Source organism: Ambystoma mexicanum, chromosome 5q (genome assembly GCF_040938575.1).
Source record: "Ambystoma mexicanum isolate Mex_15411 chromosome 5q, UKY_AmexF1_1, whole genome shotgun sequence".
Taxonomy (NCBI): domain Eukaryota; kingdom Metazoa; phylum Chordata; class Amphibia; order Caudata; family Ambystomatidae; genus Ambystoma; species Ambystoma mexicanum.
In genome coordinates, this window is record NC_090933.1 from 98,749,920 (window position 1) to 98,764,776 (window position 14,857).

A 14,857-nucleotide genomic window follows, 5' to 3' on the forward strand; every position below is an offset into this window, starting at 1 on the left:
CTCTATCTTTACTATCTGAGGCTATCGCTGAGGCTGCTAATGAGGTGGCCCCTCTTCGTTTGATTCAACCTTGCAGACTGCCCCTGGAGCCATGGTTCACTGATCTTCTGAAAGAGGAGCGCCTTAAACTGCGTCAAACAGAACGGAAATGGCATAGGACTAATGATCCCATTCTTAAAGCAGAATATAAAATATGTTCAAATGCCTACTCAGTTAAAATGAAAGCTGCCAAGAGGCAATATTTTACCACTAACATTGAATCCTCCCTATATCAGCCGAGGGCTCTGTTTTCTGCGGTCAAGGCCCTTGCCCCGATGGAGAGACTGACCCCTACGGTCACACCCACTCAAGAACTCTGCACTATCTCACTTCTTTGTCACGAAGATTGATACTATTAGGCAAAATATATCTTCTACTATGAGCGGGGCGGCCCTGACCCCTCCTATTTCTTCTCCCCTCATGGCTGTTCCTAACATAAACACCTAGTCCACTTTCCCAGCTTTTTCGGAGGAAGCAGTTCTGACGGCTATTTAGAAGATTAATTCTTGCTCCCCCTCAGATGCCATCCCTCTGAGGGTCATGAAAGAGATAGCCCCGTATCTATTATCGGCTATCACAAATGCCATTAATAATTCCGTCCTGACAGGACTCATCCCACAGGAACTGAAATCAGCAAGAGTTGTTCCTCTTCTGAAGAAACCGAGCCTGGATCCCGCTATCCCATCCATTTTTTGCCCCATTTCTCTACTCTACTTCCTGGCTAAACTTTTAGAGTCACTGGTGTCCCCTCTGCTCTCTTCCCATCTTGAAACTACCAATCTTCTGGACCCGGTTCAATCCGGGTTCCGTCCTGGCCGAGGCACGGAGAGTGTTCTTGTCACCGTTTTGGACGACATGACCATACTGGTGGACTTTGGTGGAGGGGGAGCCTTGATATTGTTGGACCTCTCAGCGGCCTTCGACACGGTCGACAACTACATCCTGTTGTCTCACTTTGCCCAGTTTGGTATCTCAGGGCAGGTACTAGCCTGGGTTAGGTCATTCCTTGAGGATCATACACAGACCCTCGCAATGCCCCCCTTTCTTTCTACTTCTTGTCACCTTAGCTGTGGGGTACCAAAGGGCTCCTCCCTGTCGCCTATCCTGTTCAACATTTATATCTGGGCCTTGGTGTGTCTCATCCGCTCCTTCGGCGTCAGATGCTACTCGTACGCTGACGAAACTCAGATATTGATTCGATTAGATCTTGATCAATCTGAGGTGTTGTCGTGCCTGCAGCGGTGCCGGGCGGCAGTGGGGGACTGGATGGGCCACAACTGGCTCAAGTTGAATGGCGATAAGACTGAGGCGATGGTGGTGGGTTACCCTCCTAATCCTACACTTTGGGTGTCCTCCTTCTGGCCCCCCTCTTTGGGTTCCTTACCAACCCCAGTCAAGAAAGTCAAAAACCTGGGTGTCATGCTATCAGCATCTCTGTCTATGGACCAACAGGTCACGGTGGTTTGTCAGGCCGGCCACTTCGAACTAAAAACTCTTAGGAAGGTTTTGCCTCTGATGCCGGCCCCACTGCACCCCCCGGTTGTTGCAGCCCTGGGACTATCGCAGATAGATTACTGTAATTCTCTATATCTGGCCCAACCTAAGAAGCTAATAAAATGGTTGCAGCAACTACAGAACTTGGCCGCTCGGGTGGCCACTAATACTCCCTACGCAGCCCACATCTCTCTGGTGCTTCGGATCTGCACTGGCTCCCACTGGCCCAGTGGGTGGAGTTTAAGGCCCTGTGCATCGTCCATCGGGCCCTTCATAACCAAGGTGCAGAATATCTCCAAGACAAATTTACTCGCTATTATCCTACTCGTAATCTTCGCTCCGTCACGGCCAAAAAGCTTCTGGTGCCAAGATACAATAGTGAACGTGTAGGCGGTCGAGCCTTCTCGATTGACGCGGCATCGCTGTGGAATAAACTTCCAGTGGCCATAAAAACACCTCTAATTACCTTGAATTTAGAAAGAGGGTCAAAACCCATTTATTTTAACTCTCCTAGGTGTCTGTTCTCTCTCTCCTTAAGCGCCATGATGCCTTTGGGCGACTGTGCGCTATATAAGAATTGGTAACATAACATAACATTGCCAATCGAGCTGATTCTGGGGCAAGTAATGGCAGTTTTTTTCTGACTTTCGAAAAATACTCTTTAAGGTGGAAACTTGTGCCAATTCTTGAACACAAATATGGGCCAGATCATTGGATGCGTTTGTAGGCGCCACAGGTTTGCTTGGTTCCCTCAGGCACACAGTGCTTTCCATGGTGCGCTTTTGGCCGGTGGGTATGTGGGGTTGTTGGTTGGACTGGCAGAGTATGTTTTCACGGTCAGGGGGGCTACATGAGGAGGCTCTTGCAGCTCTATCACCACCAATGCGCTTCTTCCTATTGGCCCTGCCCCTGATGTTCCAGAGGGTCCTCGTCCACCCAGCGAAATTAGGTAGCTCTTTCCCTCAGTTCGGGCTGGCCCCTTGTTCACTTCAAAATCAGTAAGTGGGTCAAACAGAACCCTGGCCTCACCCCCCCCCCCTCCTTTGGCCAATGTTGCTTTTGAGACCCTGGCTGCCTACAGCGCTCACCGCATGATCGATACTGTCCAGGCCCACAGAGTTGGCTACACAGTTTGCTGATGCTCCTCCCACAGCTCTTCTGCCTTTTCAAGCCTGTTTTCTCAGTTTCTATATCTTTTAAAAAGTCCTTTATCTCCTTCACAAGTACATTGACTTTATCAATAGGTTTAAATAGCTTGAATCGTTTTTTTTCTTCGGTCTACGGGCAAAATGGTTTTGTTAGCTTTCGGCTTTGTCATTTTTTTAAGCTTTCACCCTTAACAGACCTTGGCTACTTGACTGCTTTTGAGGCAAGTAGGGCTAAGCAAGCAGACAGACAAGCTTTACCTTATTGATGCAGGCCTTTTCAGGGGGCCGGCGCAGCAGTTCTCAGTAATCAGTTATCCTCTGTACCGGGAACTTACAGTAGTGTAGACCTCCCAACCCCCCCCCTTCCGCTACACTGAACACCAGCGTTGCCAAACACTGATATGATATGATATGGCATTTGTAACGCGCCTATACACAAGTGTTTCGAGGCACGACGAGGCGGGGGGGGGGGAACATAGGGAGACAGGCAACGATCCTACTAGGCCAGGTGTCATTCAGATCACGCAAGTGCAAGGGTAGAAGGGAAGGGAAAAGTGCAGGGGGAAAAGGGAGAGGGGAAAGTGCAGTACAGGGTTAATAGCATACAGGATAAATAACAAGGGCCAGCTAGGGGTAAGTGCAGACAAGTGCTGGGAAGGGGGGCTGTAGGGATACAGACACAGTCCCGCAGTTCAGGAGGTGACAGGGAGGCAGTGCAGGGGAGAGTGGCTGGGCCAAGGACCGAGAACGGTGAGTGGCCCAGTTGCAGATTCAGTGCAGTTTCAGTAACTTTAGCAGGGGAGAGGGGGAGAGAAAGCGGAGGTGGAGAGAAAGGTTTTGGGGTGCTTCTGGAACCGGAGATGGTTCTCCTCAAGTTTCAGGGAGGCAGGAAGGCTGTTCCAGAGGGAGGACCCTGCAGCGGAGAGAGATCTGCCCCCAACTCGTTGTTTGGAGAAGCGGCTGACCCTGAGGGAGTTGGAGGCGGATGAGCGAAGAGCTCGAGAAGGGAGATATTTAGGAAGAGAGAGTTGAAGGTATTTTGGCCCAAGGCCCCAGAAGGCCTTGTGGACAATGCAGAGGGAGCCAGTGTAGTGATTTCAGTCCTGGAGAGATACGGTCCCTGGGCTTGAGGCCAAGGACAATTCTCGCAGTCCTGTTCTGGATGAGTTGCAAAGGGCGGAGAGTAGAGGCAGGCAGATTTAGAAAGAGGCTGTTACAGTAGTCCAGCTTTGAGAGAACCAGGGCTCTAGAGAGAGTGAGCTTCTGGGAGAAGGAGAGGAAGGGAAGGATACTTCACAAAAGGTAGCAGGCGCTTCTCTCTAGAGAGAACATGGCATGATAACCGGTTCTGAGGTGAGAGTTTGCAGCACAAGCTTTTTGCTCACTGTACCTTTCACAGATGGGAAATATCCATTTTCATATCAGTCCAGCACCGAAATGCTATAGCAATTCCTCTCTGAACAAGAGTACCAACAGCAACACCATACACGTGTTTCAGCCTTGTTGGGCCTCATCAGTGAGGTGAAGCTGTGCCTCTCTGAGCACAGTGAGCAGGGAGACCACGTCTGAGACCACGTCTGGTTGCCCCCAGGTAACTTAGGGTGACCAACCCCAAGTTCCTTACACATATTTCACAAAAGGTTGCAGGCGCTCCTCTCCAGAGAGAACATGGCATGATAACCTGTTCTGAGGTGAGAGTTTGCAGAACAGGAAGGATACCTCTGACGAGGTGTAGCTGGTAGTGTGACTTCTTAGAGACGTCGGTGTGATGCTGGAAATGCATCTGAGGGACAGGGCCTCTGAATCCTTGTCCTTTTTCTGTTTTTACCGTGTGTTCTGTCATGTTTTCTGCCCAGGAGTCCATGAGGGACTCCTGGCAGTGCAGCTCTCTCTTTTGGTTTGGTGAACAGACCCATGGGATACCCTTATGGCACCCATGGGTAGGGGTACAACCCTGTGCCCCTAGTGTATGTTTTTGGGCACCTGTGGGTGGCCCACAGAGCAGGGTATGGGCTGGTGGCAGCTCCATGCTGAACTTGACAGGTGCTCTGGGTGTCCTCCATTTTGGGATACCCAGGCCCTGCCATTGGGATCAGTTGATTCCTGATAGAAACAAGATGGCCCCTGTGGCCTCTTGCTTTCTATTGCCTGTTGTCTTGTTTTTCCCAAAGTCCTGGGAAGCCCTGACACTGTCCCTTCCCCCTGACTGGCTGTTGGGTGGAAGTTCCATCTATGGTGTTGTTGTGAAGGCCCAGCTAGACTGACTGGAGCCTTCCCAGTGACTGTATGTTATAGGTACCTCCTGTGGGTGGGACCTGGGTGAATGGAGTGTGTGACCAATATACACTCCTTGTTGTGGTTGTCTGGTTTCTGGCATATGAGACAAAGACTGAGACAGCCCTGCCCGAAACTGGCCTGAATGCAGTGTGTAGTGTTGAATGGCTGGGTACTTGTCCCAATCCACATTCCTTGTTGTGAGTGTCTGAAAGGGAGGAGTGTGGCCTGAATGCACTGTGTGCCTGATTGGCTGACTGACTGCATGAATGCCCTTCTGTGTGATTGGCTGCTGTGTGTGTGCCAGCAGTGTGGATGAGAGACAGAATAGTATATCTGGGGACCTCTCACCACTGGAAATTGTTCAGAAGCATTCAGAAGCTGAGTCTCCACTCAAGAGTAACTGGATTTGCTGACCCTCGACGCCCAGCTGGAAGAAGAAGACTTGCTGTTGCTTTTGCTTCGACCGATCCGAAGGCTGCCGTGTTCGTCGAGGACTGACCCGAGAGAGGACCTGGCTAGGCGCCCTCTTCCCGTGCTCCGAGGGACCATCGAGCACCGCTGAATCTTCGCCGAAGCGCCCTGGAAGTCAGACCCTCGAAAGGCTGCCGACCCGAGACGGGACCGCCGAGGAGATCGAAGTGAAGCACCCGGACATCGACGCCGTCGAAGTCCATTGCCGTCGACCAGGGTTCGCAGGTCTGTGGAACCGCTGGAGGCCTGTCGAAGTTGTGTTGCCCAGCCGTGGGAACCGCTTGACGCCGTGCCGCCGACGACCGGAGCCGTCCGCTCCTTGCCTAAGAACATTTGAATTGAAGGACTTCCTCGACCGCACCGTCGACCGCTTTATCCTGCCGGAGAAAGTCGAGGACGACCAACGCGCGGAGGAGAATCCGCCGGTGGGTTTCCCGCCACCTCACGACCCCAAAGACTCGAGCAACTCGACGCCCTTGTTGGGCCACCGTCATTCCCAATCTTTGCGGTCCAGAACTAGTGTCGCCGAGGTGCCCCGCACGCCTCTTCCTCGCAGGACGCCGACGTCTCGACGCCGACGAGCACCGCTCGGATCGAAGCCTGCCGCCTCATCGACGCCGTTCTACCCTGTTTGTTGTCGGACGTTCGACGCCCCGTGTCTCCCGCTTGAAAGGGAAGGCATTCAAGAAGGGCCGTCGATTCCCCGACACCGAACACCGAGTTCCTCAACGCTTCTCGACGCCTCTCGACGATCCGTGACTCCTGCTTTAAAGGGGGTCATTCAAGAAGGATCTGTCGACGCCTCTTTGAAGAACTCGACTCCACCAGGTACATTGGGGGGGTAAAAACATTGTAGGAGAGAATAAGACTATTGAACAATATATGGACTGGGCTTGTGTTATATCTCTTTATTTTACAGGTTGCCCAGGTGGGGGGATCTCCACACAGAACTGTGTCCAGTGGTAGGGGCCAGTATTCTGCCTATTGTTTCAACCCTCTGTTATCTCTCCTCTCTCTATTGCTGGTTTCCTTCCTATTGACCTGTGTGACATTTTGACAGTATTGTGGGTGCACTTTAATGAGGTCTAATATTAGTGGTACCACTTTAGAATTGTAGATATTTACCATTATTGATTTTCCTGAGCACAAAGTGCGTTATTGTGATAAGTGTACATAACCTTTGAATATTAATTATATAAAGACTGTGTTTTCAGTAATACAGTGTGTGGACATTCCTTTGTGGGGGCTTGGGGGATACACTGTACTTAAGAACCAGCCTGCATCACCTCCTGAGAAGCTAGGCCCTGATTGCTCGCCCATTGCTACCGTAATAGAGAATCTTGGCTGGGGTCTTCTGTGCCTCTCTTCTACCATATAGGGAGCAGAGGTACAGACACCCCCTACCGGTCTTTACAAGCTGGTGGCAGCGGTGGGATGCTTATGGTTTTAAGACTCAGTGTATAACCGTGCCACTTACAAAATATCCGCACTTTATTAGATTAAGGTTTGGGTGTGTACCAAATAACTGCATTACAGGCAATGGAGCCCATTGCAAATGGTAAATTGACTCGGATGAGCTTAGAGGCTCTCCAGAGTGCTTGTGAAGTCAGGGAGTTAGACTTTGTGGATAAGTCTAGGGCTGAGCTGATAGCTGCCCTGGTGGACTACCAGACTGATGGTGAAACCCTTGATGAAGGGGGGGGTGCAACCAGTGAGGACTCTGCCCCTGGGGTTGTCGCTGAATCTGTTTCTGGGAATGCCACCATTCCTGCTGCCTCTGTTCCAAACCCCAGCAATTCCATGGAACTTGAGTTATTAAGGATGAAATTGGCCTTTGAATATCGCAAGTTGGAAATAGAAGCTGAGCTTAAGAAAGAGGAGCTGGCACAGCAAGTGGAACTCAAGAATAGGGATCTTGCGCTCAAAGACAAGGACACTGAATGTCAGAGAATCCAGCTAGAGAGAGCTAGAGTGGAGACTTCAGCTAGACCAATTGAGAGTGGCAGGTCCCCAGCCACCAAGTTTATGAAAGATTTGGTTGGTGTGTTTGTGGAGGGTTCAGATATCCTCCAATGGATTGAAGCGTTTGAAATGGCTTGTGCAATTCATGATGTAGATAAAAGAGATTGATCTAAGTGTTTGTTAAGCAGAGTGCCTCAAACTGGATATGACTGTATTCTGAAGCTGAGTGTGGAAGAAAGGGGTCAGTATGAGTGTATGAAGTCTGCTTTGATTGCCAAGTTTGGCAAGACACCTACCCAATACCTTAAAAGGTTCAGGGATTTTAAGAAAAGAGAGAATGTGTCTTGGGTTGACTGGGTGAGTACTGCGCACATGAACATGATGGGGTGGATTGATGGTTACAAGGTGAAAACTTTTGTTGAGTTGTCCCACCTCTTGTTTTTTGAGCATTTTTCTGAAGCCTGTTCACCAGAGCTGCGTCAGTATGTGGCTGACCAGAACATTTTGGACCCCTTTAAGCTGGCTAGGTTGGCTGACAAGTGGGTCTCCCACCGGGTGTCCCCTAAGGACTCCAGTGGGAAGGACAAGGACAAAGAAAAGGGGACCTCTCAGAAAGCTGAGGAGTCCCAAAAGCAATCACAGTCGGGTAAACCAAAACCTTCCTCTCCTAAGACCCAAAAATCTAGTGGGGATAAGTCCTCTGTGGGTGGGAATAAGAGTAGTGGTCCACCTGCTGCAAAGCAGGTTCCCAGTGGTTCCAGTACTGTACCCCGCACTCCTGGCACTTGTTGGGATTGTGGGGCTCTGGATCACAAAAGGGGTGACCCCAAGTGTAAAGGTAAGGCACTTGGAGTACAGGCTGTCAGCCTGACCTACCCTTACCCCGTGTCTGAGGTGGAGGCCACTGTCCTCCCCTCCTCTACAGGAATCACATTTGGTGCTCCGGTAGAGATTTCCTTAGTGTCCCTTGGGGCCTGGGACCAGTACGCAGAAGTACTGGCAACTATCCCGCAGAACACCCGTAGGTTTTTGAGAAGTGTCCTCTTGAATGGCCAGCCTTCTACTGGTTTGAGAGACACTGGGGCAAGCATGACAGTGGTGGACAGGACCCTGCTCAAGCCAGAGGACTATGTAGGTGCTCCTCTGAGAACCACCAGGTTAGCTGGTGGGCCTCCCAAATTATCGCCTGTAGCCCTAGTCACACTCATGATTGGAGACAAGACAGCAAAGCTTCCTGTCCTGGTTCAGGACAATGTCCCTGCTAACATTCTGTTAGGAAATGATCTAGTAGAGTTGGGGTTGATCTCGGATGGTCTTCCCATGACTGCTGCTGCAGTCACTAGGTCACAGGTGACACCGGGTCTGGCTGTGAGTCCGGTACCCGAGCCAAAGGTGAGGCCTAAGGCAAGAAGAAGGAAGACCAAGAAGGCCACCTCTGTGGAGGGAACACCTTCTCTTCCTGCTGTTCCGACAGCACCCATTGGGATCCATGCTCCGGACGGGCTGGGTCCAGTGGAAAACCCAAACTCAACTCCTGTGGGAGAAGAGACAGAAGACTCTCCTGTGGGAGAGGTTCTCAACCCGGAGGATCATCCCGACCTTCAATGCTTGTTAGCTGAAGGGGGACCCTCCCGGGCAGACTTCTGTAAGGGACAGAGAGAGTGCCACTCTCTCGAGGGACTGAGGAAACAGGCCCTGTCCCAGGCACAAGGAGAAGTGCCTAAGACATTCCGGATTTATTGGGAGGGTGAGCTCCTTGTTAGTGAGCCCACTAAGCCTGAACCTGGTGCCCGCAAGAGGTTGGTGGTACCCCAGGTTTACAGGCCCTTCCTACTGCAGTTGGCGCATGAGGTGCCCTTGGCTGGTCATCTTGGGACTAAGAAGACTAAGCAGAGGCTCTCTGCCCATTTCTACTGGCCACGGATGGGAGTAGAGGTGGAGTCCCACTGCAGGACCTGCCCCACTTGTCAGTTGTCTGGCAAGACTGGAGGCAGGGTCATTGCCCCACTGCAGCCATTACCAGTGGTTGGCACACCATTTGAGAGGGTGGGCATCGACATCGTCGGTCCCCTTGACCCTCCCACTTCAGGTGGACATCGGTTCATCCTGGTCTTGGTAGATCATGCCACCAGGTACCCTGAGGCAATACCCCTTCGGACTGTTACTGCCAAGGTGGTTGCCAGGGCTCTCCTGGGCATTTTCACCCGTGTTGGATTCCCCAAGGAGGTTGTCTCTGACAGAGGATCCAACTTCATGTCTAGTTACATGAAAACCATGTGGAAAGAGTGCGGGGTAACCTACAAGTTCTCCACCTCTTACCACCCCCAGACCAATGGTCTGGTTGAGAGATTTAATAAAACTCTCAAGGGCATGCTAGGGGCTTTGGAAGAACCCCTAAGGAGGAAATGGGATCTCCTCCTGCCATGCCTGCTGTTTGCTTACAGAGAGGTACCTCAAGAGGGTGTTGGTTTCAGCCCCTTTGAGTTACTCTTTGGACATCCCGTGAGGGGGCCCCTCGCCTTGATCCGAGAAGGCTTGGAAGCCACCCCTCCAGGTCCCGCCAAGCAAGTGGGGGACTATGTGTTAGGCCTCAGGCGGAGGATGACACAAATGATGGGTCAGGCAACAGCAAATCTCAAGGCCAGCCAGGAATTGAATAAGTACTGGCATGACCTGAAAGCTTCGCAAGTGGATTGGACTCCGGGACAGGAAATCCTTGTGATGGAGCCTACCAAGCCTAGAGCTTTGGCAGACAAGTGGACTGGACCCTTCAGGATCATCTCCAAGATGGGCGAAGTCAATTATCTGGTTGACATGGGAGCCTCTGGGGTAGCCCCCCAGGTATTCCATGTCAACAGGCTCAAGCCTTTCCACAGGCGAGCAGAGGTCTCATGTCTCTTGCTAGCTTCAGGGCAAGAGGAGGATGAGAGTGAGCCCCTTCCTGATTTGCTGCATAGCAACCCTCAGGATGGCTCAGTGGAGGGAGTACAACTCTCTCCAGATTTGACAACAGAGCAGCAGAGGGCCTGCAGGGCTTTGCTCCAGCAGTATGCCTCTCTGTTTTCACTGACACCGGGCCTTACACCGTGGTGTAAGCACGAAATTGACACTGGTGACAGTGTGCCTGTCAAAAGCAGGAGCTATCGTATGTCAGATACCGTCAAAAACCACATCCAGGCTGAGGTCGCCAAGATGTTGGATCTGGGTGTTATTGAACCCTCAACCAGTCCCTGGTCCAGTCCAGTGGTCCTTGTCCCCAAGGCAAGTTCCCAGGCGGGTACCAAGGATTGGAGGTTCTGTGTGGACTACCGAGGAGTCAATGCCGTCACCAAAACTGACGCGCACCCATTGCCCAGGGCTGATGAGCTCGTGGACACTATAGGTGCTGCCAAATTTGTGAGCACCTTTGACCTTACCTCAGGCTATTGGCAAATAGCTCTGACGGACCATGCCAAGGAAAAGACGGCATTCTCCACACCTGAGGGACTCTACCAGTTTAGGGTCATGCCCTTTGGGTTGAAGAATGCCCCTGCCACCTTCCAGAGATTGGTCAACCATGCGCTCAGTGGGCTGGAAGCCTTTTGTGTGGCTTACTTAGACGACATTGCCGTCTACAGTTCCACCTGGGAAGAGCATTTGACACATCTGGATAAGGTGTTGCAGGCCTTGAAAAGGGCTAACCTCACTATCAAGGCCACCAAGTGCCAGATAGCTCAGGGGAAAGTTACCTATCTTGGTCATGAGGTAGGAGGGGGTCAAATCCAACCTCTCTCCAGTAAAGTACGGGATGTACAGAACTGGGAGACTCCCACTACTCAAACCCACGTGAGAGCCTTTTTGGGCCTCACTGGGTACTATCGCAATTTCATGGCAGACTATGGAACCATAGCTGCACCCCTGACAGCTCTAACTTTACCCAAACAGCCTAGGAAGGTTAATTGGACTGAAGACTGTCAGAGGGCCTTTGATGGCTTGAAAGAAAGTCTGTGTAGGGCACCTTTGTTGAGTGCGCCTGACTACAGCCGACCCTTTATCGTCCAGACGGATGCCTGCGACACCGGAATTGGAGCTGTCTTGTCCCAGTTAGATGACAAAGGGAGAGAACATCCTATCATATTCATCAGTAGACAACTCAAGGGTAGAGAACTTAGGTGGGCTACTGTTGAAAAGGAATGTTTTAGTATAGTTTGGAGCCTTAGGCGTTTTAGGCCCTACCTTACGGGGTCCACCTTCAAGGTCCAAACAGATCATAAGCCCCTGAAGTGGCTTATGCAGATGATGGGTGAGAATCCGAAATTGCTCAGGTGGTCGATTAGCCTACAAGGGCTAGACTTCACCATAGAGCACAGACCAGGGAAGAGTCACAATAATGCAGATGGCCTTTCCAGAAGGTATGTTGACCGTCTGGATGAGGGTGTCTATCCCGTGGGAGATTAGGCACCCTCCACCTCAGTCTGGGGGGGGCGACTGTGATGCTGGAAATGCATCTGAGGGACAGGGCCTCTGAATCCTTGTCCTTTTTCTGTTTTTACCGTGTGTTCTGTCATGTCTTCTGCCCAGGAGTCCATGAGGGACTCCTGGCAGTGCAGCTCTCTCTTTTGGTTTGGTGAACAGACCCATGGGATACCCTTATGGCACCCATGGGTAGGGGTACAACCCTGTGCCCCTAGTGTATGTTTTTGGGCACCTGTGGGTGGCCCACAGAGCAGGGTATGGGCTGGTGGCAGCTCCATGCTGAACTTGACAGGTGCTCTGGGTGTCCTCCATTTTGGGATACCCAGGCCCTGCCATTGGGATCAGTTGATTCCTGATAGAAACAAGATGGCCCCTGTGGCCTCTTGCTTTCTATTGCCTGTTGTCTTGTTTTTCCCAAAGTCCTGGGAAGCCCTGACTCTGTCCCTTCCCCCTGACTGGCTGTTGGGTGGAAGTTCCATCTATGGTGTTGTTGTGAAGGCCCAGCTAGACTGACTGGAGCCTTCCCAGTGACTGTATGTTATGGGTACCTCCTGTGGGTGGGACCTGGGTGAATGGAGTGTGTGACCAATATACACTCCTTGTTGTGGTTGTCTGGTTTCTGGCATATGAGACAAAGACTGAGACAGCCCTGCCCGAAACTGGCCTGAATGCAGTGTGTAGTGTTGAATGGCTGGGTACTTGTCCCAATCCACATTCCTTGTTGTGAGTGTCTGAAAGGGAGGAGTGTGGCCTGAATGCACTGTGTGCCTGATTGGCTGACTGACTGCATGAATGCCCTTCTGTGTGATTGGCTGCTGTGTGTGTGCCAGCAGTGTGGATGAGAGACAGAATAGTATATCTGGGGACCTCTCACCACTGGAAATTGTTCAGAAGCGTTCAGAAGCTGAGTCTCCACTCAAGAGTAACTGGATTTGCTGACCCTCGACGCCCAGCTGGAAGAAGAAGACTTGCTGTTGCTTTTGCTTCGACCGATCCGAAGGCTGCCGTGTTCATCGAGGACTGACCCGAGAGAGGACCTGGCTAGGCGCCCTCTTCCCGTGCTCCGAGGGACCATCGAGCACCGCTGAATCTTCGCCGAAGCGCCCTGGAAGTCAGACCCTCGAAAGGCTGCCGACCCGAGACGGGACCGCCGAGGAGATCGAAGTGAAGCACCCGGACATCGACGCCGTCGAAGTCCATTGCCGTCGACCAGGGTTCGCAGGTCTGTGGAACCACTGGAGGCCTGTCGAAGTTGTGTTGCCCAGCCGTGGGAACCGCTTGACGCCGTGCCGCCGACGACCGGAGCCGTCCACTCCTTGCCTAAGAACATTTGAATTGAAGGACTTCCTCGACCGCACCGTCGACCGCTTTATCCTGCCGGAGAAAGTCGAGGACGACCAACGCGCCGAGGAGAATCCGCCGGTGGGTTTCCCGCCACCTCACGACCCCAAAGACTCGAGCGACTCGACGCCCTTGTTGGGCCACCGTCATTCCCAATCTTTGCGGTCCAGAACTAGTGTCGCCGAGGTGCCCCGCACGCCTCTTCCTCGCAGGACGCGACGTCTCGACGCCGACGAGCACCGCTCGGATCGAAGCCTGCCGCCTCATCGACGCCGTTCTACCCTGTTTGTTGTCGGACGTTCGACGCCCCGTGTCTCCCGCTTGAAAGGGAACGCATTCAAGAAGGGCCGTCGATTCCCCGACACCGAACACCAAGTTCCTCGACGCTTCTCGACGCCTCTCGACGATCCGTGACTCCTGCTTTAAAGGGGGTCATTCAAGAAGGATCTGTCGACGCCTCTTCGAAGAACTCGACTCCACCAGGTACATTGGGGGGGTAAAAACATTGTAGGAGAGAATAAGACTATTGAACAATATATGGACTGGGCTTGTGTTATATCTCTTTATTTTACAGGTTGCCCAGGTGGGGGGATCTCCACACAGAACTGTGTCCAGTGGTAGGGGCCAGTATTCTGCCTATTGTTTCAACCCTCTGTTATCTCTCCTCTCTCTATTGCTGGTTTCCTTCCTATTGACCTGTGTGACATTTTGACAGTATTGTGAGTGCACTTTAATGAGGTCTAATATTAGTGGTACCACTTTAGAATTGTAGATATTTACCATTATTGATTTTCCTGAGCACAAAGTGCGTTATTGTGATAAGTGTACATAACCTTTGAATATTAATTATATAAAGACTGTGTTTTCAGTAATACAGTGTGTGGACATTCCTTTGTGGGGGCTTGGGGGATACACTGTACTTAAGAACCAGCCTGCATCACCTCCTGAGAAGCTAGGCCTTGATTGCTCGCCCATTGCTACCGTAATAGAGAATCTTGGCTGGGGTCTTCTGTGCCTCTCTTCTACCATATAGGGAGCAGAGGTACAGACACCCCCTACCGGTCTTTACAGTCGGATATGTGAGGAGAGAAGGAGAGTGTGGAGTCGAAGATGACCCCAAGGTTTTTTGCCTTGCAGGTAGGAGCAGGAAGAGGGCCAAGTGAGGCCGGCCAGAGAGCTGCAGGGAAGGAGGGAGTGGGTGTGCCGATGAGTAAAATCTCAGTCTTACTGGCATTAAGCCAGAGGTCATTGGCGGCACACCAGTCCAGGATAGCAGAAAGACAGTCGGAGATGAGGGAAGGAGAAGAGGAGGCAGAGGGTAGCCTGAAAATGAGCTGGGTATCATCCGCATAGCACTGAAAGTTGGGGCAGAGAGCGGCGATGCGGTGGGCGAGAAGTGCCAGATACTGGTTGAAAAGCCAGGGAGAGAGGTTAGATCCCTGGGGGACACCACATGTAGAGAAAAAGATGTCAGAGGGGAAAGACCCCAGTTGGACCTGAGAGGGTCGATTGGAGAGGAAAGAGGTCAGCCATGCCAGAGCATGACCAGTGATACCCAGGTTATCACGTTGACGGTTGAGCAGGATGGTATGGTTGACAGTAGCAAAGGCAGAGGAGAGATCAAGCAAAATAAGAACACATGGAGTGAGTGCTCCCTTGATGCTGCACAG